Source organism: Capra hircus, chromosome 10 (genome assembly GCF_001704415.2).
Source record: "Capra hircus breed San Clemente chromosome 10, ASM170441v1, whole genome shotgun sequence".
Lineage (NCBI taxonomy): Eukaryota > Metazoa > Chordata > Mammalia > Artiodactyla > Bovidae > Capra > Capra hircus.
Window position 1 is genome coordinate 58,571,165 of NC_030817.1, and position 25,195 is coordinate 58,596,359.

The 25,195-nt window shown below is 41.4% G+C and overlaps 1 protein-coding gene across 8 annotated transcripts in view; it reads right to left on the reverse strand.

Annotated features, from left to right (window-relative positions):
* FRMD6 (FERM domain containing 6) overlaps window positions 1–25,195 on the reverse strand; it is a 264,333-nt gene that overhangs the window by 83,175 nt on the left and 155,963 nt on the right. The window contains exon 1 of one of the 8 annotated variants that reach the window (XM_018054350.1): window positions 1,481–1,608. The exons of 6 other annotated variants lie outside the window; for them this stretch is intronic. The gene's annotated coding sequence lies outside the window, so the exon portion shown is untranslated. Of the gene's footprint in view, window positions 1–1,480; window positions 1,609–25,195 lie in introns of those variants that run through there. One more of the 8 variants, XM_018054345.1, reaches the window with a different exon arrangement.

Consider the following 25,195-nt stretch of genomic DNA (forward strand, 5'->3'; position numbering starts at 1 on the left):
AAACTTATGCTCTGTTCTAAGAAGAGAAATCCAAAAGTCAAAAGCCTTTTTAAAGACAGATGTATTACGGAAAATTTTCCCCACAAAGTTTTGATGCTGTGAAATATCAACTCCCTGAAATCACAGAAAGGAAATGACTTACATTCTTGGAAAATGAAGCCACTAGCAGCTTTCTCCAATAGAATTCTCTAATCCCTAAACTACACCCTGTGGCAACGGGGGAGTATTTCGTGCAAGGACTAAATATATATAGATGCTTATAAAAACCAATAAACAAACATTGCCAGGTCCCAGAGAAGAAGAGACGGAATCCTACATGAGAAATCCAGCAAGAGATACTTTTTCTGAACACTCAAAAAGGTTAGAGAGCACAAATTTGAAGTTAAAAGCAACCTGAGAATGCTTGCTGAAGTTTTCCTTCCCTGCTGTGGGCAATGCACAACTCCTGAGGGAAATACTGGCAAAACAGATTTTTGCTAGAATTCCAAACGAAAAGGATGTCAAGGAGCTAATATTTCTTTAGACACTAACTAAACAACTGCACGGCCTGAAAATTCGCCAACTTTCACCTCAACTTTAAAATGTGCTTATTTTGACAGCTTTCCATTTCTTCCTGCCTTCAAGAAAACGCCCTCACCATTAGATTATGCTGTCCCGGGACTAGAGGGCTGCTGTAATTCCCGTGGACCTCACTCGGATGGCCCCCAGCTGTCCATCCCTGACAGCTCCTGGCCCTCCTCGGGCACAGGCTGGGGGTCTCCTCGGCCCGGAGCCGGGCCTGCGCGTCGCCAGCTCCTCCAGGAACCCAACTACTGCAGGCCGCGCCCCCCACTCCCATCCCACCGAGGCCCCCTTCCGGCGTCGCCGAGAGAGAGCTCAGTCTCCGGCTCCCCCGACCAGGGACTCACGGGGACGGTGGGACAGACTCAGGTCCCCTCCCGCAGCCGGGCTGCCCGGGCCGGCGCGCGCACAACAGGCGGCACCCAGGAATTCGGGACTCGAGAGCTAGCCCCGCCGCCCGGGCACAGCAACGGGGCGTGACGGGCAGGCGTCCCCAGCCCGACCACCCGGGAGCCGAGCGCGAGCACCGATCCCGGGGTCGCAGCCCACAGTCCCGGCCGGCCTCCCCCCTCGCCGCAGAGGCTGCCCAAGGCTCTGCACCTTCCTCGTTGCCCGGCTCGGCTGCCCCGAGGCCCCGTTCTCCCTTCCCGGCGTGGGCGAGCTCCGACTCGCCAAGAAGCGACCTTCCTTCCAGTCCGGTGCCCGACGCCCAGCGCTGAGAGAGCGAGAAGAAGAAAGACGCGGAGAAGGGGACACCGCCTGGACTGGGGCTCGCCACTTCCAGAAGCCCTCCCGAGGTCCCGTCCCGCCGCCGCCGCTGCCGCCCGGCCGGCAGGGGGCAGAACGAGCGGCGGGGGCGCGGTGGCCGGTCTTGGAGGTCGGCTAGGGGAGTCCCCGGGTACCCGGCTCCTGTTCTTACCTCGGAGAAGGTCCGCAGCACCGGGCGTCGGACTATTCCCAGCTCTCCTTGCCTTCCTGTCGGCGCCGCGCCTGCCCTACTCTCAGCCCCTTGCCCTGGGCAGCCAGACGAGCGCTCCGCGTCCGCCCCGCCCACGCCTCCCGCCCCGCCCCCTGAGGCTCCGCCTCCAGCCCGCCCCGTGGTGGTGGGGGCGGTGGCAGGGGCGGTGGCAAAGCCGTTGCAGCAGAGCATGGAGCTCGCGACCGCACGTGGAGCGCCTGCAGGCCCCGCCCCGGGCCCAACCAAGAGTCCGGCGGAGGGGTGCCGCGAGTCAGAGGCGGGAGAAAGCCGAGCTCGCCACGCCTCCGGGGTCCTGGGGAGGGAGGGGAGCCGCAGATGGATGCTATGTTAGGACCGCAGCCATCTAGGCTCTTCCCAGCAAAGCGGAGGCGGAGGCGCGAGGGGACACTGTCAGCTCCCCCTAGTTCTTGCCTGATGGCCCCCTCTGACACCCGGCCTTCGCTCCCCTATATCTCTACCTCCCGAGCTCAGTCGGGCTGGCCGGGGGCGGCAGTTTGGCCTGAGCTTCGTTTTAGTAATTCGGAACGACTCAGGGGAGGCCACTGGGCGAGGAGGCGGTCCCAGCGGAGGCAATTTAGCGATTCCTTACTCCCTCCAGTCCTGTCCCACACCCACCTGCCCATCCACCACTCGGGACGCCGGTCTTTCGCCGGTATTTTGCTGGATGGAGGCCCCGCCGAGGAAGTCAAGCCTTCCCCGCTAACTGCCTCTCCAGGTCTTCAGGTAGACACAGTCTCTGTTCGCTGTGGTTTTAGCGCCAGTGACCTCTCGGAAATTATTTTTACCCGCTCTGCTCTCGCTGGTAGCCGAGGGAGTGATGCAAAAGGCCAATGGAAGGTATTTTTAGGGCACTAAGACTCAAGATAGGAGATGGAGATTTTTTTTTTGGTCACCTTTTAAGTGTTGGGTCTAGGGAAGGAGTAGGTTACACCTTTCCAGCCAGCCTGCGCCACTTGGACCAGCTTTTGAGGACTGGAGACAAGAGAGAAGAACCAGCCTCCACCTGGCTCCCAGGCCCGCAACCCACAGAACTACCCGCTCCCCGCGCCGGGGCTTCTACCCTCCTAGGTCTTCTGGTGCCTGCTAATCTGGTGAGCCCTCGCCAGGGGCGGCAGTAACGCCCACGGGGCCCCTCACTAAGGGAGTGATGAGGTGCCTCTGGAAGTGACAAGGAGACAAGGAAACAGGACCTGACAAAGGACACTACCCCAAATCAGATTTATGCTAACAGAAGCCAGCTTTAAAATTGCCCTGCTCTTTTGATCCAAATATATAGTTTGATCCAAAAATAAAGTTACCTGTTGAAGGTATGCCTCTGTGCCTTATTTACATGGCAAAAGAAATTCCGTTTTGTGTCCACAGCCGAAGCTTACTAGAAATAGCTGTTTCACAGCTTTTACACTTTGGGAACAATGACATTAGAAATATTGGGGATGGTGATGTTTTTTGTCTTTCCGCAATCTATATATCCATTGGGAGCTTATTTCGGATAAAGTCATGACTCCATTGTGGGAAGGAGGACGAGAACTATGTTCCAAAGACTGCCGTTTGAATGAGTTGTGTTTAATTAATAGACTAAAATTAAAAAGTTGTTTAGTAGTTGATTATAACGTTGATATTTAAAAGTGGAGGTTTATACTTTTTCCTCTCATTTTTGACTTTAATATGCATTCAGAATCAGTGCATACTGAACAATAGTTGACAAGGTCTTAATTTGATATCTAATGAGATAACCCAAGTTTTCATATGTGAACATAAATGAGACAAGTGAGGAATATAACACTATCATGGAAAACAGTTCCTAAATCTGATTATTTTTTTCAGGCTTCATGCATAAAAATCTAGCAGATAAAGAATAACATTGGATTGTGAAGTATTGCTGAAATTTGAAGTAATTAGATAACCCAGGGAGTAAAATATTTTAAACTACTTTTAAAAAACATGTGTTTAAGATTGGATTTATTGTCTAGGATTTGATTATAGCAAAATTTACTATATGAATTTTTTAAATCATAATGATCATGTTATTAGTATGAATACCATGATAAACATAGACTCTTCACATCTTACACTTTGTGAACTAAGTACTTTAAAATTCTTAAAAATCAGTTTTATAAACCCCTGAAACAACATAAAATTCAGGAAGGACTGCTTTGGAAAACACAATCCACTCAAGATGGAACTGGAACTGAGAAAGGATGAGTTGTTTTAGAAGTTTCTTACCACAGGAAACGTTTTTCTGTGCTTATTATAATAAATAATGCAGTTTTGTAGGTAATTAAAGTTATATTTTATGATTCTCTTTGATGTTTAGGTATGGATTTATTTTCATTGGTATGATGAGATGTTTTCCTAATTATGAGATGTTGACCATCAAGCGAAACATTATCCTAAAACACATCTTAAGCTTTCTCCATAGCAATATAAATATTGTATGGTTTTGCTTTTTAGTTTTATTAGGAAGATATTATTCATCCCATAAATTTATTTATTGAGTACTCCCTTACACAAGCCCAGGGTTAGACTCTGGGATTTAAACCTAAAAATAGCATCTTATTATAGTTTGAGGGAACAGATGAACTTTATGCTTGGTATAGTAGAGATAGGCAGGAGGGATAATGGGAAGGCCAAGAGCGGGCTTCAGACATTCCCTATCAACTGAGATGGGAAGGATGAAAGAAAACTTGAGAACAAGTTGGTTGAAGTGGTGGTTCTCAAACTTGGTAGCACATTGCAACCACCTGGGGATTTTAAAAACTCCCGATGCCTGTGTTCCAGGAATATGGTTTAATTAGCCTAGGATGTGACCTGGACTTGGGGATGTTTTCAAGAGGCCCATATTAGTCTATGTGGAGACACATGTGGGAACTATGGGTTACAGTATCTCAGGAAAAGAGCACAGAATGAACAGAGGCATGAAGGCATAGTTTTCAAGGACAATGGCTGTAGCCTCATTTTGTAATTGAACATGCTTAAGCTTTGGTGGGTGATAGTTACACATATTTATGTAAGAAACACAGTTACATAGAAAATGAAGAGATGTGAACTGCTATAATTTACATCCCTATACAAAGTATTTTCCAAACACCAGAAGAGTACCTTAAGAATTAAGCTCAGTTCAGCATGTTAGAAGAAAATAATTTAGTTCTTTTTTATCTTTTATACATAATTCAAGAGAATTTGGAACTTACAGTATATTTTAATGCTGAAATATAAATTCTAGTCAAAGGGAGATGCCAGTAAACTGACATACTAGCTTTTAAAGAATAAGTATTAAATTAAATTAAATTAAATTAAATTCTGTTCATCCAAATTAAATTCTGTTCATCATTCTGACTGAAGGTCATAATAAAGAAATTAGGCTCCTTTTTCTCTGTGGTAATTACTAAAGTTCACCGAAAAAGCAAAACTATTCATTTTAAAGCAAATTTGCTTTAAAAGTCCTACTCGAAGGTCTTAAACGTCCCTTTTCATGCATGCTAAGTCACTTTTCCAACTCTTTTCGACCCTATTGACTGCAGCTCACCAGGCTTCTCTCTCCATGAGATTCTCCGGGCAAGAATACTGGAGTGGGCTGCTATTCCCTTCTCCAGGGGATCTTCCCAACACCGGAATCAAAACCGAGCCTCCTGTAATCCATCCATTGCAGGTGGATTCCTTACCACTGAGCCAGCAGGGAAGCCCAAATGTCCCTTTAGCTGACGTATATTACTTTGAAAGAAAAAAGAATCACACGTGGAAACAAATAGTACAGGGATGTAGTCCTGGTTTTCACTGACAAAAACTCAAAGTGCACTCCTTATTATTCTCAGCTAGTATATAACTTTGGAGAAGGCAATGGCACCCCACTCCAGTACTCTTGCCTGGACAATCCAATGGATGGAAGAGCCTGGTAGGCTGCAGTCCATGAGGTCGCTAAGAGTTGGATATGACTGAGTGACTTCACTTTCACTTTTCACCTTCATGCATTGGAGAAGGAAATGGGAACCCACTCCAGTGTTCTTGCCTGGAGAATCCCAGGGACGGGGAGCCTGGTGGGCAGCCCCTTGGACTGCAAAGAGATCAAACCAGTCAATTCTAAAGGAAATCAATCTTGAATATTCATTGGAAGGACTGATGCTGAAGCTTCAATACTTTGACCACCTGATGTGATGAACCAACTCATTAGAAAAGGCCCTGATGCTGGGAAAGATTGAAGCCAGGAGGAGAAGGGGATAACAGAGGATGAGACGGTTGAATGACATCACTGACTCAATGGACATGAGTTTGAGCAAGCTCCAGGAGATGGTAAAGGACAGGGAAGCCTGGTGTGCTGCAGTCCTTGGGGTCACAAGTGACTGAACAACAGGATCCACTGTTGGTTCCAGCAGCAGACATGGAACTGCAGATACAGAGAAACCACGAGTATGGAGAACTGAGGGCATATGTATATATTTGGAGGGCCAACTATAAATTTCACATGGATTTTTGCCTGCATGGAGGGTGGGTGCCCCTACACCCTACCCCACCCCTTGTTGGTCAAAGGTCAGCTGTATTTTGTAGAGGGAGCACAGCACTGGAATTAATATTATGTACCAATCTAACTCAGAAAGATTTACCTTTATCCAATTTACAGATACAAAATTGAAAAAAACTTAAATTCATTAAATTCTATTCTCTTGGCCATCAAGTTTTGAGACACTATTTTAAAATAGTTTAATTTGATTATCCTGGGACAAAGTTTGGTTTTAATATAGTATATAAAAGTTTACAGGAGACATATTTGAAGAGTTACTTTCTTTCTATTCCAGTATGGTTTTAGTTTCACCACAAACACCACATTCCGGTCCTTGAGGGCTTGAATACTTGAATACTCCAGACAAAAGTTTCCATAAGACTGGGATGGGGGGAGGTGCGGGGGCTCACAGGCCAGGCCATTCACTCTTCAGGAGAGGCTGTTCTAAGGGGTGCAGAGGAGACATGAGCTACACGAAGTAGGACAGCCAGCCCAGCATGGAGAACTGCCCTGAGGTTTTCTAGTTGAAAGGCACAGTGACAAAGACAGTGTTGGCTTGAGGGATACTGCTGCCCACTAAAACAGGGTGAGGAATTAAGTAGGAAAAGAGCACTGACTGCTGCCTTATGCATGGGCTTCACGTTCTAGAGAAGATTAAGGACAGGCAGAAGGGCCCTTGAACAACAACAACAAAAAAATGTCTAGCAGGAAGAACAAGATAAGGGGGGAGACTCCCTATAGAATAAAACCTGATGTATGTCACTCATATGTTTATGCAATGGGCCTTAAAGGTCCTAGAGCAGTTTTTCAACTGCCTGATTCCTTGATTACTCTTCGAAAAGCTAAAGAAAATATTCCTAACCCTTAGAGGTGGGAGGCAACACTCTCCACTCCCTATTGGGGGAGAGAGATGAGAAAGGAAAGCAAGCAGGACTCTGGCAACAGACTGGGTACTCTGAGTTATGCCTCAGGCACACTCTGAAGATTTTTTATCTTGGGTGACATCCTAGGTGGCATCACTTTCAAGCAGAAATGATAACAGTACAGATGTCACTGAGATTCTCTTCTATGTGTAGTAATGCCATCCTACTGATTTGTGCCTGAGACCCATGAAACACACTGAACTAGAATGGGAAAACAAACCCAGACTTACAGCCTGGTCAATGCTGGTCTTCTTGATGGAAATTCCATTTGTGAAGAAGATTTATGAAATCTGTCTGGTCTGTTTTAATTTGGTTACCCTGAGTAGATTGTAGGCATAACAAACATGCTCTTCAGCTTGATTTTAGTTGCTTAAAAAGTAATGATGGACAAAGGTGCAAATAAGACGTAGTTGCTCTGGAATTTCACAGGAAGTTCACGGAGGCTAAAGAACTTTGTTGAAGGTTTCCAAGAGACACTCTACCAATGTGCAGTGGCTGGGATTTTGGTTATAACACAAGGTTACATTAGCTGGTATGATAAAAAGGAAAATGTATTTGTGAATACCCACATTAGAGTCCTGTTTCCCTTTCACCTGATCCTAGTTTAGAAACAAAACCTACATTTACTTTTGTTTGGCTTGGCTGTGGAACTTCAATGCAAAAAAAATCTTAAGTTCTACAGGCAAAGCAATGGTTCCATTTTTCTTTTTCAAGAGTGGCTTAATGTATCATTTTATTAGCCTAAACAGAATTCTTAGGCTCGAGTTCTTTGAAGAAGGAACACTGGTAGTTAGACTGTGGAGTTAGAATTAGGAATCACAGATTTTAGATTGTTCCCAAAGGACCTCAGACTCTGAAGTTCAGTTTTACAGGCCAGGAGAATAAAGTGCTGGTTGGTAGGTAGCACTCTTAACTAGATCTAGCTTTGAAGGTAAGATCCTTTGGGGTTGGGGGAGAATAGGCTTTCTTAAACTTGCTTTCTGTTAAAAACTTTTAATAAAGTATTTGTGATTCATTTATCATTAAGCCAGATATTCTATGTGATTTCTTGAGCAGAAAAAGAGAATCAGAAAATTAATGACTTTCTCTTCTGCCAGTAGTTCTATATTGGATAATATTTTTGTCACTTTAACTCCAATTTCTTAAAGGATAATGGGGATATATACCTACTACATGATAATTTCATAGACATACAGACAATATACAAATGAATATAAAATATTTTATTATTATCACTTTTTTTGGTAGCATTTTCACTATCCGAAATTTTTTGTAAATATGTTCACTTGTTCCGCAACTGTCTGTTTAGAATGCAAGCTTCATATGAGCACAAATCTAGCCTCTCTGACTATCATGGCCCCAGTATCTAGAACAGTGTCTGGTACCTACTTGTTGAATGAATGAATCCCATACACTATGTGTAAGAAGGGTGTGTGTGTGTGTGTGTGTGTGTGTGTGTGTGTGTGTGTGTGTGTACACAGCTGCCTTGAGAGTAGGGTAGAGAAAAGACAGTAGGCACTGAGATGAGAATGGGAGAGGATTAACATTTTTTGAGATATCCCAGATAATGATGAGAAAAGATCAATCCCTTAAGAAGACTTTTGGTTGACTTGAATGAAGCTTCATACATCAGCCAGTTCACCTAATGTTTATATTTGAGGTAAAAATATGCATATAATTATCAGTATTTTATCTCTACTGATATTCCTTAATGTATATTGTATTTCTTGTATACAATAATATACAATAATGTATATTGTATTTCATTGTATTCTTAGTGTATACTGTATATTGTATTGAGCCTTCCCCCTGCCTTTTGAAATACTAAGAAAAATGTTAGAAAGATTTTGCTAGAGCAGTTGATCAGTTATCGGATTCCTTGCTAGCAAAAACGTTCTGATGAGATAACTTGGGAACAGAGTGGTTTGAGCTGAGCAAGGGGAACCTACGTGGCCTTGCTCCTGTTTGCTCAGTGCCCTCAGCTCCATGTGCAGCCTCACTGGCCCTTGCATCACCTGCTCCATCTCGAAATACTGGAAACTGCTCTGTCTACCACGTCCTGCCTTCCACCTCTTCCACCAGAGCAGTTCTTTAACCTTGAGACTTTCAGTCACCGCAACCCCCCGCCCCCAGTTCTTTCAGTTTGTTAGCTGTTTTTGGCTTCCCTTCTTTCCCTTTGAGCTTAATGCCTGGGCTCACAATTTTGAATATATGCTCCCTCTAGTTTCATTGCCCCATATCTCCTTGATCTTTTAATGCAGTCTTAACAATCCCCAAATTCAGGTCAAGTTAATCATCCATTTTACTTTAAAGTCACTGAGGAAGATTAAAGAAAATCAAATAAATGAGTCTATTAGTCACATCACCAAGACAACAGTTGCCTCACTGGAGCACTCACAAATGCTTGGTCAACTTTTTACTCACTCCTGGGTAGCTCCCTTTTCCTTTCACCATGATAACCATTTAGACTTTTATGGTTCTCAAGACCCTCATCCCACTCTGAAACACCGCCACTTCTCAACAGTCAATCTAGACTAACTCTTGGCTGGTGACCAGTCTAAAAGGTTTATAAGTATGACCTCGTTGAATGCTCATGACAGCCCTTTGATGGAGATACTGTCATTATCCCTGGTTTATGATGCCCAAGATCTCAAAGGAAACAAGTGGTTATGTCTGTATCTGAACTCAGGAAATCTGAATTCAAGTTCAAGTTTCCCTCTAAACTATCTTGCTGCTGGTGCAGAGTTGATCAGGCATTTTCTCACTTGGGATTTAGTCCTCTCCACCTTTAAGCTTCCATGTATCTTCCTCTTAGGCCATTTGTTCTTGACTCTTCTCAGTCAATCTCCTCCTACCAAAACTGTATCCCAAGTCGCCCCACTGCTTGAGGGCCTTATCCATCATGCGTTTGTTTATTCATTTAGCAAATTATTCAGTTCAGTTCAATTCAGTCACTCAATCGTGTCTGACTCTTTGTGATACCATGAGCTGCAACATGCCAGGCCTCCCTGTCCATCACCATCTCCTGGAGTTCATTCAAACTCACATCCATCGAGTCGGTGATGCCATCCAGCCATCTCATCCTCTGTCATCCCCTTTTCCTCCTGCCCCCAATCCCTCCCAGCATCAGAGTCTTTTCCAGTGAGTCAACCCTTCGCATGAGGTGGCCAAAGTATTGGAGTTTCAGCTTTAGCATCATTCCTTCCAAAGAACACCCAGGGCTGATCTCCCTTAGAATGGACTGGTTGGATCTCCTTGCAGTCCAAGGGACTCTCAAGAGTCTTCTCCAACACCACAGTTCAAAAGCATCAATTCTTCAGTGCTCAGTTTTCTTCACAGTCCAACTCTCACATCCATACATGACCACAGGAAAAACCATAGCCTTGACTAGACAGACCTTTGTTGGCAAAGTAATTTCTCTGCTTTTCAATATGCTATCTAGGTTGGTCATAACTTTCCTTCCAAAGGGGAAGTGTCTTTTAATTTCATGGCTGCAATCACCATCTGCAGTGATTTTGGAGCCCCCCAAAATAAAGTCTGATACTGTTTCTACTGTTTCCCCATGAAGTGATGGGACCTGATGCCATGATCTTTGTTTTCTGAATGTTGAGCTTTAAGCCAATCTTTTCACTCTCCTCTTTCAATTTCATTAAGAGGCTTTTTTGTTCCTCTTCACTTTCTGCCATAAGGGTGGTATCATCTGCATATCTGAAGTTATATCTGCATATCTGCATATCTGGGTTTCTCCCAGCAACCTTGATTCCAGCTTGTGCATCTTCCAGTCCAGCGTTTCTCATGATGTACTCTGCATATAAGTTAAATAAGCATGGTGACAATATACAGCCTTGACGTACTCCTTTTCCTATTTGGAACCAGTCTGTTGTTCCATGTCCAGTTCTAACTGTTGCTTCTGACCTGCATACAGATTTCTCAAGAGGGAGGATAGGCAGTCTGGTATTCCCATCTCTTTCAGAATTTCCCACAGTTTATTGTGATCCACACAGTCAAAGGCTTTGGCATAGTCAATAAAGCAGAACTAGATGTTTTTCTGGAACTCTCTTGCTTTGTCCATGATCCAGCAGATGTTGGCAATTTGATCTCTGGTTCCTCTGCCTTTTCTAAACCCAGCTTGAACATCTGGAAGTTCACGGTTTACGTATTGCTGAAGCCTGGCTTGGAGAATTTTGAGCATTACTTTACTAGAATGTGAGATGAGTGCAATTGTGCAGTAGTTTGAGCATTCTTTGGCCTTGCCTTTCTTTCGGATTGGAATGAAAACTGACCTTTTCCAGTCCTGTGGCCACTGCTGAGTTTTCCAAATTTGTTGGCATACTGAGTGCAGCACTTTCACAGCATCATCTTTCAGGATTTGAAATAGCTCAACTGGAATTCCATCACCTCCAGTAGCTTTGATCGTAGTGATGCTTACTAAGGCCCACCTGACTTCACATTCCAGGATGCCTGGCTCTAGGTGAGTGATCACACCATCGTGATTATCTTGGTCGTGTAGATCTTTTTTGTACAGTTCTTCCTTGTATTCTTGCCACCTCTTCTTAGTATCTTTTGTTTCTGTTAGGTCCATACCATTTCTGTCCTTCATCAAGTCCATCTTTGCATGAAATGTTCCCTTGGTATCTCTAATTTTCTTGAAGAGATCTCTAGTCTTTCCCATTCTGTTCGTTTCCTCTATTTCTTTGCATTGATCGCTGAGGAAGGCTTTCTTATCTCTTCTTGCTATTCTTTGGAACTCTGCATTCAGATGCTTATATCTTTCCTTTTCTCCTTTGCTTTTCGCTTCTCTTCTTTTCACAGCTATTTGTAAGGCTTCCCCAGACAGCCATTTTGCTTTTTTGCATTTCTTTTCCATGGGGATGGTCTTGATCCCTGTCTCCTGTACAATGTCACGAACCTCATTCCATAGTTCATCAGGCACTCTATCTATCAGATCTAGTTCCTTAAATCTGTTTCTCACTTCCATGTATAATCATAAGGGATTTGATTTAGGTCATACCTGAATGGTCTAGTGGTTTTCCCTACTTTCTTCAATTTAAGTCTGAATTTGGAAATTATTAAGTACCTATTCTGGGCTAGGTGTTGGGGACACAGAGGATAAACAAGACCTAATCTCCCACCTTGGAGTTAAATTTTAATTTTCCTTGCTCCCTATTAAATATCCAAAATTGGATCCTCTCCTAGACCCTTTTTCCCACTTACAGAATGATGAAGTTGCTGTTTATTTCATACTACATTCAACGCCACCCTTTATAAGGCAGCAGGTATGTGTTGGATAGGTGAATGAACAATTCCAGGTAAGATCATCAAGGTTTGGAAGTTTGTTCTTAGTCTTTTTTTCTGAAAAGTGGCTCGTTTGAGATGAGCCTCTAGCTCTTACCACTTTTCTGTCTGAGCAGAACTGGGAAGGTTCTGAAAATCAACCTTTTTCATTATTCACTGACTAGTTGCACTTCAGTGAAATAAATCCATTCCCACTGAGTTACCTCACACTGGTACCTCTATAAGAAAAGGTATGCATGTAAGCTTTGTATTCTGTGCCTGTGGAAAGCAAGACACAAGGCCTTATTACAGGAATTTCAGCATTTTTAAAAGGAGAGATATTTTTAAGATCGAGGAGGGCATGGTAACCCACTCCAGTATTCTTGCTTGGAGAATCCCATGGACAGAGGAACCAGGTGGACTACAGTCCACAGGGTTGCAAAGAATTGGACGTGACTGAAGAAACTTAGCATGGACACACATTTGTGAGATCTTGCAATTTTCAAACCCCTATTTTGCCACTTCTCAATCAGAAGGTGATTTTGCCCCTAAAAGAATATTTGGCAGTGTCTGGAGACATGTTTAGTTTTCATAATGTGATGGCAGTGAGTGAGTTGGGTAATGCTCCTGGTATCTAGTGGATAGAGGCTAGAAATGCTGCTAAACATTCTACAGTGCAGGGCACCTCTTGAAAAAGAATTACTGCCCCTAGTTGAGAACTGTAGAGAAGGCGATGACACCCCACTCCAGTACTCTTGCCTGGAAAATCCCATGGACAGAGGAGCCTGGTAAGCCGTAGTCCATGGGGTCACGAAGAATCGGACACGACTGAGCGACTTCACTTTCACTTTTCACTTTCATGCTCTGGAGAAGGAAATGGCAACCCACTCCAGTGTTCTTGCCTGGAGAATCCCAGGGACGGGGGAGCCTGGTGGGCTGCCGTCTATGGAGTTGCACAGAGTCGGACACGACTGAAGTGACTTAGCAGCAGCAGCAGTTGAGAACTGCCAATCTAAAGGGTGATCTTGACTGGAACATTTCAGTGCTCCATGAGTTGGGTTGAGGGGAGGCTACCATCCAAGTATGCTAGCCGATTCTGCTGAACATCTGTTGAAAAGAACCACTAGAGATGAGGGACCATTTGGGACCTACGGCGAGAGGTTTTTGGGCTCAGTTTCTCCATTTACTCTTCTAACATTACCTGGATCTCTTTCTTAGCCCCAAGACTTGATACACATTTTATGTTGTCTTGTATCACTTCTTTAAGTATACAGTGACTTTGAAGAGGAAAAGAAAATAGGATAAACTTTCATCTCTTGAAAGCTTTGTTTGTATTAGCGTAATTTCTATCTCTGGCAATAACATTTCTAAGGTGGTAGAACACATCCTCTTTGTCAGCAGAGGTATGGCAAGATTTATTTTAATTCATATTAAATGACAGTGATGTCAGAAATGAAAAAAGTTGGAAAAGCTTCCCGGGTGGCTCAGTGGTAAAGAATCTGCTTACCAGTGCAGGAGACACAGGTTCAATCACTGGTCCAGGAAGATCTCACATGCCAGGGAGCAACCAAGTCCATGTGCCACAACTATGAAGCCTGTGCTCTAGAACCTGGGAACTTTAACTGTTGAGCCTACTCACTGCAACTACTGAAGCCTGCGTGCCCCAGAGTCCGTGGTCTACAACAAGAGAAGCCACTGTAATGAGAAGCCCCCACACCGCAGCTAGAGAGTAGCCCCAGCTTGAAGCAATTGGAGAAAGCCTTCATGTAGCAATGAAGACCTATCACAGCCAAAAACAAATAAACAAATGAATAAATAAACATTTTTAAAAGTTGGGAATACTAAAGCTTTTCACTTCAGTGAAGAATCAACTTACTGAAATAAAATTAGTCTTAAGGAAAAATTACATTAATAAAGTATAATTTTATAATCTAACCAGACCTGACTAGTTATTAACTCATACAATATATCATAATTGTAATTATTCAATAGTCAATATATTTCAATATATTCAATAGCAAATATTCAATAATTTGCTAAATTTTGTTTTAAAGTAGTGTGGTAGCTGCTGCTAAGGCGCGTCAGTCGTGTCCAACTCTGTGTGACCCCCGAGACGACACCCAACAGGCTCCTCTGTCCCTGGAATTCTCCAGGTAAGAGTACTGAAGTGGGTTGCCATTGCCTTCTCCAATGCATGAAAGTGAAAAGTAAAAGTGAAGTCGCTCAGTCGTGTCTGACTCTCAGCGACCCCGTGGACTGCAGCCCACCAGGCTATTCTGTCCATGGGATTCTACAGGCAAGAGTACTGGAGTGGGTTGCCATTGCCTTCTCTGAGTGTGGTAGAAATGTATTTAGCTTAAACATTGAAAACGTATATTTTGAACAAATAACTATTACCAAATACTATACAGAAATAAACTTTGAAAGGATTATTAGGGCTATCAAGTATTATTTGCATAAGTCGTGTTGAGCACATACTCCAACCACTTCCTAATCTCTCTACTTTCTTCCATTATCCTTTATATCACTATCACTAGCATTTATAATAAAGAATATATGTATGAATTCTAGTATATTCAAATTCTCATGAAAGCAAAACCCAAGAATAATAGCTGTAAAAAGACATACTTAAGCACATTTCACAAATATTGCCTGATTTCCACTTAGACTTATTAGCCAATTTCTTTTAGATAATGGTTTCCAAACCTATAAATGGATCAGAAACATTTAAGAACTAGTGAAAAAGTTGGGAATCTCAAAAAAAAAAAAAAAAAAGCAGCAAACTCACCAAATTATTCTGACACCCATTTGTGACCACTTAGGTAAATGTTCTATTAAAACTGATGCCATGAAATTAAAAGATGCTTACTCCTTGGAAGGAAAGTTATGACCAACCTAGACAGCATATTCAAAAGCAGAGACATTACTTTGCCAACAAAAGTCCATCTAGTCAAGGCTATGGTTTTTCCAGCGGTCATGTATGGATGTGAGAGAAAGCTGTGAAGAAAGCTGAAGCGCCAAAGAATTGATGCTTTTGAACTGTGGTGTTGGAGAAGACTCTTGAGAGTCCCTTGGACTGCAAGGAGATCCAGCCAGTTCATTCTAAAGGAGATTGGTCCTGGGTGTTCTTTGGAAGGAATGATGCTAAAGCTGAAACTCCAATACTTTGGCCACCTCATGTGAAGAGTTGACTCATTGGAAAAGCCTCTGATGCTGGGAGGGATTAGGGGCAGGAGGAGAAGGGGACAACCGAGGATGAGATGGCTGGATGGCATCACCGACTCGATGGGCGGGAGTTTGAGTGAACTCCAGGAGTTGGTGATGGTCAGGGAGGCCTGGCGTGCTGTGATTCACGGGGTCACAAAAAGTCAGACTTGACTGAGCGACTAAACTGAACTGAACTGAAAGTAAGATTTAAATGGAGAGGCCAGATTAAAGATACTTTTGAAATGTTTCATTTTAAAGCCCCCATATACTTTAGGTACTGTTACTTCACCATCTTCTTCCAATGAATAAAATGTGTATTATGAGAGGGAGGTAATGTGTTGATGTGTTAGTAATTTTTTTTTTTCACAATAAGGACATTGATGTCAGTGCATCCAATTCAAATTCAGGAAGGGTTGCCTATTTTTAATTTTTTGTGATGAGAATGGAGTAACTAAAACTGTGATAGTTAATTTGGTCAATAAGAAACTGTTGACCTTAAACAAACAGACTGCCAGCTATTTCTCCAACAAAAATGGGTTCATTCAGGACCAGCAAAGAATTGCAATCTGGGGTCTGCGACCATGGCAAGCACTTGAAAGTCCCACACAGCTGGAAGAGGATATCTCTTTTATAAAGGGTAAAAGGAAGCTGGGAGGATTCCCATAAATAGCATCCATTGGAAGAACTGAGAATTCAAAGTATAGTAGCATTTGATTGGCTGAGTCTGTCACTGGCTGAGCTCTCCTCAGGCAAGAAGAGGAAGTTTTTCTTCTTTTGGGGCTGTTTTCCTTGTAGCACATTGTAGCCCAACTCTATTTTAATTGAGGTTTCTGTTTATTAAGTTTTACAAAGTCATTCCACTAAAAATAAAGCAATGGAGCCCACTAGTCTTATTGAATAAAGTGAATAATGCATCCCCAGAAACATCACAATAATACTGAATCATCAGAAACTTCCACGGGAATCTAATAGTGTATAAATGAATCACAGTCTTACTTAACATTTCCATAAGTATGCTGCAGGGTAACTCTGAGAAACAGAATATAGATTGAATAGAATATGTAAGCATCCCAATTTTTACTTCTTCCTATTTTATACCTTTGTTCTGTTAATGCTGTCTAATCAATATCTATAAATTTCATCCCCACTGAACTGATCCACTCAGGGCTTTGGAAGGTGATACCTCATAGATAAGTACAAGGTTGCATGGATAGATACTATTTTGTCTATGAATGACAAGTGACTTCAAAAGAGTGGTTTCTGGGAATGGAATGCATTTAAAACAGTAATGACAGTTGATTGTTTATTGATTACTTACTGTGTTGTAGGTACTGTGTCAGGTCTTTTGTTTATCATCCTATTTAATCATAACAGTTACCCTATGAGATAGGTAACATCATAATTCCTTTTTTATAAATAAGGAAACCAGAGTACAGATAACATACCCCAATTTAAATAGACCCTTAGAGTTTCTAAAAAATGTTTTAAAGCAAAACGGAAAAAGTGACATGAAAATAATGGAAATACCTACATTTAAGAAAAATTTAAAAACCTAATGCTGCAGGGTTCACTTTTTTAGTAAAGTATTTAATATTCAAAGAGCAAGGTAGGTATCAGTAAACACTGAGAAGTACCCAAGATATGTGCCCACTCAAACAGATGGAAACCTAGATTTGAGAGAAGAAAGGCTGGGGACAAAATTCACAGTCCTGTTTCCAATGGATAGATATGTTTTTAAATAATTATAAAGAATTATATGAATTTATAAAGAATTATATATGTCATTTAACAAGAAGGTGTCAATAGGGCAGTGGTTGATAGCACCCCTTCTACTCTAACAGCTTAAGTCTGCCTGGGTTTTAAATTAATAAACTGAACAAAGAATGACAAAGCTCTCAGGAAAACTGCTACTTACTCCACATTCTATTGGCAGCTTAGCTTTTCCTTTTCAAGTTTCCAGTTACTTCATCTGAGCCATAAACACAGCATAAAGGAGAGAGCTGGACAGTTCAGGGTCCATGTGGGGAACTGATGGCTGTCCTGGAATCACCTTTGCCTCTAGTCCCTCTGGTTTTGTTTATCATTGCTAGAGCTGAGCAGTAAAATGCAGCATGCGACAGGAGTCTACTGTCAGCTGTGGCTAGCAGAATGACTGTCAGCCCTCTAGGAGGAATGCGAAAAATGCAGAACCACCCACAGCTGGAGGCTCCCCGTCTGAATGGGGTGGTAGGGACTGAATTACTGTTCCCACTGATGTTGAAGATGAGGATAAGGCACCATGTTATCCTATCTCACTCCAAACCCATGGAAAGAATTTGGCAAATGCTCCATTTCTTAAATCAAAGATTTCTCTGTTACTCTTGGCTACTTGGAGGACTAAACATCCTTGAGTTTCAGGGAAAGCCAGGCATTAAAACTTTTTAAAGAGATTTGGGGAGAGTTAAGTTAAATTGGAATGATTTTTTAGAAATGGTTTTAGATGGATTTATGGATTACCTTCGTGAAGACATAAAGACATCAACTCATCTTGTGAATTTAATCTTTATCCTCAGTTTTTGAGATTTTCCCATTATCTGTAATTCCTATTTCAAACTAAAATCCTTTAGCTTTGTGACTTATGCTAATTAACAGGGGAAAAAAAAAAACCAAACACGTTTTCTTTGTTCTGCATTCCCTCAAAACTTGTTTTTAGGTACAGGGCACTGCAAGTTTGTGTGGTTGGGCACAATACTGCTGCTAATTGTACTGTTCTGGCTGATTACATGCCTTTTGCTTGATGTCAGAGTTTTCCCCCAGCAACTATTTCCAGCCAGTGGTATCACTCTTACGTATTACTTCTAAAAAAGAAAAAAAATGGCAAAAATGTGTTTCTAAAATAAAGGAATGACACATATATTTAACATCATTCATCTACACTTACTCTAAAACATCAGTTATAGAGTAAAACCAGTTTTTAAAGGATTTTGATTTATTGGTTGTTAATTCAAATGTTTATTTGTTCCCTTTAATAGGAAGCATATTCATAAGAATTTCCTGTCAGTTATTTTAAAGAAAAAATTTATTTTTAAATATAAAATACAATTACTTAAAATGTTTATGAATGTGAGGTAATAGTTCAAAATGAACCTGGCCATTTCTTCCCTATGGTTGCCTCCTCTTTTTGTTCCCAGTGCTCTTGGAGAACGGGGTCTCTCCTCTTCCCCCGCAGGTCATCCCTCTCATTATGCCAAATCAGTACAGAGAGACAACCACTCCGGGATCCATGGGACATGAGCACTGTGCCTCATCATAATGAGAGATCTTCCAGAGGTCACATTCCACATCTGGCCTTTTCCCTTTAGATTTTATCTTCAAATTGGACCTTATGTATAAGTGGCATTTGAAAAGCATTTTGCAGCATTTAAACCACAGGTATTATCTCATGGGCCTCATAAAAACAGGACATGGGCTTCCTGAACCATCGTTTTCAACCCAGGTTGGCATTTCACATGGCCACTTCCGTAGAGTTGCTCAGAATGGGTCAATAGCATGCAACCAGACGTCAACTTTAGGCAAATTTGCTGCTGCTGCTGCTAAGTCACGTCAGTCATGTCCGACTCTGTGGGACCCCATAGACGGCAGCCCACCAGGCTCCGCAGTCCCTGGGATTCTCCAGGCAAGAACACTGGAGTGGGTTGCCATTTCCTTCTCCAACGAAAGAAAGTGAAAAGTCAAAGTGAAGTCGCTCAGTCGTGTCTGACTCTTAGTGACCCCACGGACTGCAGCCTACCAGGCTCCTCCGTCCAAGGGATTTTCCAGGCAAGAATACTGGAGTGGGGTGCCATTGCCTTCTCTGAAATTTGATGACTAAAGCGATTTATTTAGTTGTAGAGAGGAACAGAACTCGAGAGTCGGAGAGACCAGCAACAGTCAGGTGATGATCCTTGCCAGCCTTCCTCACTCATTCTGCAGATGTAACAAAAATAGGTCCGAGTGAAGGGGTACGTGCTTAGTCACTTCAGTTGTATTTGATTTTCTGCATCCCTATGGACCATGAAGAATACAGCAGTGGGTTGCCATTTCCTTCTCCAAAGTGAAGGGGTAGGTACATACCAAATGAACACTTTCATTGTGTTCTTTAAAATAAAAAAGTTGTTTCCTAGATAAAGGATATTTGGAAAAGACCAGTTGTAGCTGCTTTATTGGGAGAAGGCAATGGCACCCCACTCCAGTACCCTTGCCTGGAAAATCCCATGGAAGGAGCAGCCTGGTGGGCTGCAGTCCGTGGGGTCGCTGAGAGTTGGACACGACTCAGCGACTTCACTTTCACTTTTCACTTTCATGCATTGGAGAAGGAAACAGCAACCCACTCCAGTGTTCTTGCCTGGAGAATCTCAGGGATGGGGGAGCCTGGTGGGCTGCCGTCTATGGGGTCATACAGAGTCGGGCACAACTGAAGTGACTTAGCAGCAGTAGCTGCTTTATTGAGTGATTACTAGGTCAGGTGCTCTCCGAAGTGCTTTGCAAGTTTCGTTTTTCGTTTAGTTCTTATGCCTCCCACAAACCCTTAAGGAGATAGATAGCTTTTTTTTTTGGTAATCACTTTTAAAAGATGAGGTAATTGAGCCATGGAGAAGTCCCTTTGCTAAGATCTTTTCTCGCCAGGTTTGAGATATGATTGACATATAACATTGTGAAAGTTCAGGGTGTAGAGGGTGATGATTTGGTAGACACATATATTATGAAATGACTACCACAATAAGACTAGTTAGCACATCTATCTGTGTCCAAGTTCTAAAGCTACAATTCACTCCCAAACAATCTGATTACAGAAAATATTTCTTAACAACTAAATGTATTGATTTGCGATAAATTTTACTTAAATATTAAAGGAAATGAGAGCATTTTAAAGTGTTTTTAAATATACTTGCTTCAAAATTGAAAAAACAAGAGCCTTTACATATATGCCAATAATTTTGTTTACCAATACCCAGACTCATGTAATTCAGAATGGCTCTGGGTCCACACACTGGGATGTCAGACTCTGCCTATTTAGTACTAGAAAAGACCTGAAGCTTCATACCAAGTACTGCTCAGGAGTCTCTGGGAGAAGAAGAATTGGAAAACAGAAGAGCTGGAAGGAAACTTATAGACAGTTTAATCTCACCTCATTGTATAAAGTGAGGGTACTGAAGCTCAGAGACATTACATGACATTACCAGGTTATACACTACTAACCAGTAGCAGAGTCAGGATTCGAGCCCAGGCTTTCTCTCTGCATTCTTTCAGTTACAATAAGCAGCCTTCAAATCCTCATGAGAGAGAATTTTCCACTTCCCTTTCCAGTGTTTTAGGAAATATCAAAAGCTAATATTCATGTATTTAAATAAATTTCTCTAAATTTATTTTTGCCTCAGTTAGAAACACTGGTAAATGAAAATGTGTTTGGATTTCCCAAGAGTACTTGAATTTCATGAGTTTTACATTTCCTGCAAAGGGGCCAGGTTCAGCAATTTAATTCTCATGGGCTCAGAGCTCTGATCAAAGCCTTTATCTTGACAAATAATTGGTTCTGAGAATAGGGGCTAGAGATAATTTGGAGGCATGAGGAGCACTCATTCATGTACTCAGACTTGTACTGCATGCCTGTCTCTTTTAGGCACTGTTCTAGATACAAGTCAAACAAATGTAATATACGTGGCATACTTCTTCCCCTTTAGGAACCATTTTCCCCCTTTCTTTCCTATTAGCAAAGGATCTGATATAATTTTGCTGCACTTAAATTAGATTGATGCTTCCCAAGGTGTATTAAAAGTACCACTTCTGGTATGCTACATGATTTTAAATGGTAACAGACAAGCATTTAAAAAGGCAGCTATAAGGCCATCTCAGTATATTTTAGAAAAATGAAAACAGCTTACAAACCTATCTTTAATGGATATGATGTCTTAGAACATGGCTAATTATGTTGGTGATCCACTTTCTGCAGACCATATGCACCACAGCATGATACTCAGGCTTACTCTGTAAGCCTTCTGTCAGAATATTTAGAAAGTTATGACGATATGGGTTTTTGAGAGTATAGATGGTATGGGTTGATAGCATGGATTCTGCAGGTAATGAATTTCTGTGTCCTTCACTGTGTTCTTTTAAAAGATATATCAAAACATCAACTCTGAAGGTTGACAGTCATTTAGTATGTGAAGTATAATATATAATTTTATTATGCTAATCACACAGAGTGGCCTCTTTAAAGAACTAATTTTTAGGTACCCATGTTAGAAATTGATTAGAGTTATTACATTTTTTGCTTTAAAATGTTGTACTTGCACAATATAATATTGCTTTTTATTATAATTTTATAGTTACCTTCTAATTATGACAAGTAATTATTCCTTTTAAAATCTTAATCCAAAAAAACTGTGTATTACAGAGAATAGTTCTTAACAGCCAAATGTACAGACTTGTGAAAAAATTTACTTAAAATTTTAAAAGGAAATGAGCATTTTAAAATTGCTTTCTAAATATACTTCCTGTAAAATTGAAAAACCAAAAGCCTTTGCTTATATGCCAATGATTTTGTTTGCCAGTACCTGGGCTCTTGTAATTCAAAATGGCTCTGGGTCCACACACTGGACCATGCCAGACTTTGCCTACTCAGTACTGGAAAAGACCTGAAGCTTCATACCAAGCACTGCTCAGGAGCACTGCAATAGGCTTTCTCCTGTGTTAAAATCACCTCACACACCAACCTCACTGCCAAGTACTGGGCTGTGAAGTACGGGGCAATGTGCAAAGGTTATCACAGTCCAGGGGAACCTAGTATCTCAGTTAGCTGATACTACATATGATTTTTTAAAAAGAGAGTGAGAGAGAGCAGGAGGGAAACAATAGCAGACTTTCAGGCCCGGTCTCTAGAGAGTTTGATTTTAGAAGATCTGGACTGACAAATCTGCATTAAGAAGAAAAAAAAAAAAACAACTATTTATCATTAAAGCATTCAAACTAAAAAAAATAGAAAAACTCTCTATATTCCATTACTTAGACTGAACAGTTATTAATATTTTGCCATATTTGCTTCCTCTATTTTTTTAATTTTTATTTTTTGGCCATGCCTTATGGCTTGCAGGATCTTCATTCCTGACTAGGGATTGAAACTGCACCCTTGGCAGTGAAACCATGGTGTCTTAACCACTGGACTGCCAGGGAATTCCCTGGGTTATTTTAAAGTAAATCCTAAATATCATGATATTCCACACTAAACTACTAAGCATATGTCTTTAGAGCACCAGATACCATTATCATGCTTAACAGGATAATTATAATTCCTTAGCCTTCAAACTTTGCACCCATCTCCCAAATATTTTCTTATACTTGGTCTGTTAGAATCCAGATCCAGACAAGTCCCATGCACTGCATGTAGTTATTATATAAATTAGTTTTTGTTTGTTTGCTGTTTAGTTTTGTTTTTTAAATGAAGAATTTCCTTTTCACATGAAACCACCATTAACCACTGCCTCAATCAAGCTGGCTCTTGGCTTTCAGAAGATAATTCAGATTTAGAAAGGATCATAGATACCATTCCTCTTTCAGTATCTTCCTATGCTCTATATGTTTACCAGTCTGGGTCCTTCCTGGAGATATTAGGCAGAAGGTAGGTGAAATGAAGAGTGGTCTGGATATGTGAACTTTGGATAAGACAAGGAAATATACCCCTGAAGCAATAGCAAATTTTCCATGTTATCTTTACCCCAAATGTTTTACATCTTGTTCCTGTGATTAAATGTTTGTCTTTTCAAGCAGCTCAGAAAATCCCATATGGTGTCCCCCTTTTGAAGGCTGATAAAGCACATTTAATACATTAAAGTCTCTTTAGTGTTGCACAAATTCTACTCGGTGTTTCCCAAATATCTTTGATTATGGAGCTGGGTTTTCCCACCACTCCAGATCACCTATTAATATGTTTTGGAACCGAGTTTGGGAAGTGGCATTGATCTGTGCTACTATTATTACTGTTTTTATTGGGTACATCAATAAACATTTGTTCTGGCAAAGCACCTTGTAACCGCTTTTGCTAGTTTTTTCTCTCACTCTGAGATCCTGTGGCGTACACTGGTATTTTTATTACCATTCAAAGATAAGAGCTATTAAGTACATATCGATAATAGGAGCTAAGTAACAAGTTGCTGTCAGTGAGGATTTAATTTAAAGCCCTAAGATTTGAAGACTTTAATTGGCAAAAATCTAAATAATCCCCAAATACTAGACTGTATTAGCTGTTAGAGAAAAGGTAATTTCACAGAATATTGCTCATATTCACATCTCTCATCCTCCCTCTACATATCCCCATCCTAAGCATGATCGACCCCTAACCTGATGCTGTAAGGAACATAAGGACTAAAGGAGGCAGTGCCATTTCCCTTGAAACTAGGCATCCTAAAGATGAGTTACCACTTTTCCTTTCATGATGATCATATAAGTGTTTATGGAAAAAGATGGTGTATGAGACACATACATCAACTATTCCTAAAGACAGAGATTAAGGAGGCCTCTCTGTAGAATCTGTAAATGTGATTCTTTGAGACATCTCCTCCAAGTAATCTCTTCTAAATGCTCCACCGGTTTCTCCACTGCTCTGACCACCACCATGCAGGGATGCCAGGTGGTGGTGGGTGGTGATGACATCAGCAAAGATTCTGCTTATCCAAGGGAAGCAGAACTGTTACTCAAAAAAATGTACTAGTTTAATTCTGGAACCTCTCAGTTTCTCACCCTGGGTGGTAAAAATGTCTCTGGATTTTCTCTGCACTATCTGGGCAAGTGCTCAGAATGAACAATCTTTTCTTAGCTGGGAGAAAATCAAATAAGGAGGGATACCATACCTCCCCATCCTTCCTAAAGCTTCGAGTTTGATTCCTAGTCCCCAGGGTTTGAACTCTGTATATGTCATAGGCATCAAAGCATGGAAGTAACAGAACCCTTGCACCACAAACCAATTGTTGGTTGTATAATTTAAACTGTTATAAATCTTGTTACATTCTCTCAGTAGTTAACTTTTATATGAACTTTTTGCTTCCTATGCCTTAAAATTTTCCTTTCCTGTTTATTTCTTTTCAGGTGGCGTAATGAAATAAAATCAGCTCAGAACTAATGACCTGGGCTTAAAACCTAACTTCACTCACTGTGCAACCTTATGCAATTGACCTAATCTCTCTGTGCTTTCACTTCTTGACCATGAAATGGTGATTAATAAAATTATATCAAAGATTATGAGAATTTCATGATGTGAAAAATATGAAAAGGCTTATCTCATATTCAGTACATGGGCAATTGACTAATGTTTGGTTCTCTACTTTCTTCTCTTTGCTTCTGCTTGCATTATTTATCACCTAATTCCATCCTTATGGGAAGAAAATCAATAAATGACTTCCCTGAATTTTTTTTATTCTTTTCTTTGAAATAATACCATGGAGTAGGAGAGGCTCAGCCAAAAGGGATCTGTTTCAATTTTATGAAGCAGAGGAGGAGTTGTGTAGGAGAAGAAGCTGGCCTCTTGGGCGAGTGGAGAAGACAATCAGCGCTGAGCCTCTACCTTTGCTCACATCAAGGGCTAGAGGTGTTTGACTAAAACAAGAAATAGCAAATAAGCATTCCATTTCTTCTTAAATGGACACCAAAGGACCTATTTCAAGTTGATAAGTGATGTCTGGTCATTTTATGATGCTTACGATCCTACTGAATGGGTATAGCTTAAAAGACAGACAATAGTAAGTGTTG